This window comes from Drosophila ficusphila, unplaced genomic scaffold (genome assembly GCF_018152265.1).
Source record: "Drosophila ficusphila isolate 14025-0441.05 unplaced genomic scaffold, ASM1815226v1 contig_470, whole genome shotgun sequence".
Taxonomy (NCBI): Eukaryota; Metazoa; Arthropoda; class Insecta; order Diptera; family Drosophilidae; genus Drosophila; species Drosophila ficusphila.
The window spans coordinates 1,780,417-1,784,708 of NW_025064389.1; the positions used below are offsets into that span (position 1 = coordinate 1,780,417).

Below are 4,292 nucleotides of genomic sequence, written 5' to 3' on the forward strand. Positions count from 1 at the left end.
ATTAATTACTATATAAAAGAAAGCTAATATATCAAAGAAAAATATTCCAGGTTTGGTGCGACTGGAAGTCCAACATCCGAAAGAAGATAGCCAAAAACAAGGCTGAGGCCAGGGCCACTGGCGGTGGTCCTTACTCGCAGCAGGTTATAACGGACGTGGAGGAGGAGGTGGCCAAGATCTGCGGCCTGTACGAAATGGTGGAGGGAGTGGCTGGGCCATCACATGGAGTTTCGCCCACCGTGAACCCTGATTTAGAAGGGGAGGAGGAAGAAACCCCAGATAAGGACCCGGCAGCCGAGGAGCCAAGCCGAAAGCGTCGGCGAGGCCCTGAACATGATCTCCAAACCCTTTGCGCAGCACAGCTCGAAGTTCTGTCGCAGATGAGCAACTCCATGTCCAAGCACTTTCAGAGAATGGAGGCTCTGCAACGGGAGGACATGGAGTTGAAGAGAGAGCTCCTCTCAGAATTCAATGAGATAATAAAAAAACTAGGAGAATAAATAGAATAAGTAAATGTAAAGATGTTTTATTTATATAAACTTGCAGGGTTTTTTTTTTAAATTTTATTCAGAAGTTTGCAGCAGAGGAACAATCAGTATTAAGTTTATACTGGAAGAGACAGAGCAATTTCGTCGCGTACTGATTGTCCGGCATTATTTTCCTCTGGTTCATTTTCGTCTGAAGTCTTTTCTGTATCGTCAAAATAAAAGTCCTCAGTAATTGACACATTTCGTCTTCTACAAATGTTGTGCAAGGCACAGCATACATTGACAATATGGCAACAAAAAACCGGCTCGTAATTTAAGCATCGTTGCAGGCAACGGAAACGGCTTTTAAGCACCCCAATTGTCAGTTCGATAATATTCCTGGCTCCTGTATGTCTTAAATTAAAAGTATGCTGATGCGTCCCAATCTCTGCGCTCCTGTAGGGAGTTAAAACGAAACTCTCTAGGGCGTATCCGGAATCCACTAAAACAAAATGCCCGTTTATAGTCCTGGAAAAATATTCCCTGATGTCGGAGTGGTTCCAAATAAAAGAATCATGGCAGGACCCAGGGTGAGTGGCATCAATGGCGATGATCTCCATATTATAGTTGCAAACCTAAGGAAATAAAAAGGTTTTTACATAACTTCAATTAACAGATTTGGTCGATATACTTACCACCATGGCGTTCATGCTGTATTAAAGAAAACAGAGGAATTGTTTACAGGCTTCTGAATTTTTATGTGAGTTCCATCCACATAGGCGACTATTTTTGGAAGTTGATACTTTCTGAAGAAGTATTCGAAAGATTTCTGCATTTGTTGCCTGGACATCTGGAGGGAAATAGCATCCTTACATAGAAGCCTGTCCATCAACGGAATAAATATGTGCAGAATCTTTCCGAATGTGCGTCGCCCAATGTTTATATGATGGTCCTTGGCCACTGAAAACTGGTAGCAGCCAGTAGCAAGGTATCGCAACACAGCAGCCAATTGCATTGAGTGTGACAGTGTGGTTACTTTTAAATGTGGCTTGACTATCTCTTAAATGGTTTTGAAAGTATTTTTGTCAATCCTAAATGATTTAACAAACCTGTAAAATTTTAAGTTACTAGAGGTATTTTAAATATCTGTGAATGAGACTTACCGATCGTCAGACATATTAAAAACACATGTGTTGGATCTAAGATGTCTCGATTTTCTTAAATCAATCAATTTCTGTTTTCTTCTGGCTTCAAAACAGGCAATTGAAAATATAAAAGGCATTTTTGGCGTTGTTTACTTTTGACCAAAAAAAACAATTTAGCAGTTTGAACAGTGAAAAACGGTGAAAAAATGAACCGTTCCGATAATGAAACGATGACAAAAAGTTTGTGAAAACCGGAGCACCTAAAACGAAAACGAGAAAAAAAAGTGAAAACCGGAGCCTGCCTGTATATTCTGTGACGCCTCATTCAACGAGGCGCACATATTTCCTTTTCTTTTGTTTATCTTTTTATATCCCTATTGTTATTTCATTAGTCATGTAAGGGAAGCGCCTTGAATTATTTGTTATTGTAGTTTTAAGCACAGCTGTTAAGCCATTACATACAACAACGTTGCCATTTATTTCGCGCCCTGACTAACGTTGCCATTTTCGGCACTATCGATCAACGCACTGACGGTTGACACGTTGCCAGATCGCAAGACCTTTCCAGATCGCGACGCTGTCAAAACCGCCACGTTGACGGGTCCCTATCGATAGTGATAGATACTCGATATTCGAGAGAGTGACAGCCTGGTCAGAGGATCGAGATGGTAAACATACATCATACACACGATACAGCCACCGCGGCTTAACAAACAGTCATCGGTGCAGCAGCAGGGAAACAAGGCAGGACAAGTATTAAATAAAGTGAAGTTATATATTGTGATCATTTAATCCCAGTGCGTATTTAATTTCGTAGACTTCATAGAAACTAACCCTAACCCTAACCTCTCCGATCCCTACCAGTAGTAAGTGATCCCTCAGGCGTGGCTACGACAATTCCTGGTCAACACAGAGAAAGTCGGCGTGCCCCTGTTGGATTTACATCCCAATCCCTACCAGTAGTTAGTGATCCCTCAAGCGTGGCTACGACCATTCCTGGTTAATCCAGAGAACGTCGGCGTGCCCCTGTTGGATTCATATCCCAATCCCTACCAGTAGTTAGCGATCCCTCAGGCGTGGCTACGACCATTCCTGGTTAACCCAGAGAACGTCGGCGTGCCCCTGTTGGATTCACATCCCGTTCCCGTGCCCGTAGCTAATATTCCTGGGCCCAGACACGCTCACGCGTTCCTACTCTTACCTACCAAGCATAGCTTCGGTACAGTCAGGTGTCTCACAGGCACGTGGAGCTCCCCTCCCACTCCCTTCTCCGCTAGCTAACGGCGCAGAGCCCGCTAGAGGTTATGCAGTGTGCCCAAAGCCGGAGTATCATTGATCCAAATCCTGCGCTCAACAATTCCTTTTATAAACAAGTTCCCCTGTAAATTACAAATTTCTTGTAAGGATCTCTGTCACGACTGAGGTCTATCCCAGCCTGAGAAGCATCGTTACAAATGGCGCCCGAACAGGGACTTGTAGGGTAAAATCCTAGGAAAATTCCACCTTGTAGAGCAGGTTAAAATTTGGAGAAAGAAAATCTGGTTTCGGACCACCGAAAATTAACCAAAAATCATAACAAACGCCCAGTATATGACGCAAAGAAACGCGAAACGTGACGTAAAGTAACAAAGGTCCGAAAAGTAAACCGAGCGAGTGAATCAAGTGAACCAGTGAATGAAGTGAACCAGTGAAGAAAATTTTTATATCTTTTCCAAGCGGAAAATAAACTAGTAAAGAAAAATTTTATATGAAGTGGAAGAAAATAAATTGAAACCTAACAAAGTAACACGGAAGTGAAATACACTGAGGGAAAAAAATAATACACTGGGAAAAAAATTTATATATAAATATAATTATTAAATTATAATAAATAAATAAATGAAATAAATCAACATTCTAATGAAATCAAACCAAGAAGACGACTCCTAATACAACACAAAATAAAAACACATACAACAAAATAAAGCAAAACGCACCGAAGAAGAAAAAAAACCGACCATGGAAGAAATAAATAAAGCAGCGCAGGACAAAAAGGCAGCGAACAATCCTGGTGAGTCTGTTCCAATTAGACTTAAGAATCCTGGTGTGGGGACGAATTGGATATATTCCCGTCGTAAGGAGGAATTATTAGCCTTCGCAACAGAGTTTGGGTTCGCGTCAGGGGGCCGCGTCGAGGATCTCCAGAAAATTTTTCGCCGCCTTCGTCAAACACTCGGAGTTGACGGACGCAGTCTGGGCTAAGCTAAAGGCCCTCGAAATGCATTTTTCTTCGCGTGTCCCAAGCCCGAACCCGGGCGAAGAGAAAGACAATGCCGCCGACGATAAGGCTTCCGTTTTAAGTGCGATTATTAATAGGAATATGCACTCAATGCTCCCCCCTAGTCATCTACTCTCCGGTAACCTTCCCCCTGGTAGTCCCGGCATTACCATACACACACCACAGACTCAAGGAGTCCCGGGAATCGAAGTCCCTCGTAGTTCTACATGCACCCCGGAAAGAATTCGCAAGTGGGGATTACAATTTGATGGCCGATCCGACCCTCTAACCTTTATCGAGCAGGTGGAGAGTCGCGCGGATTCCTACGGCATCGAATTACAGACGCTTCCTCGGGCTATGGCCGAGATTTTGACTGACCGGGCGGATAAATGGTTTCAGACCAGCCGGCTTCAAGGCGCGGAC

General features: G+C 43.2%; 1 pseudogene; it reads right to left on the minus strand.

Moving 5' to 3' along the window:
* Positions 1-604: 604 nt before the first annotated feature.
* Positions 605-1,749, minus strand: LOC108095552 (annotated as a pseudogene).
* Between the last annotated feature and the right edge of the window lie 2,543 nt (positions 1,750-4,292).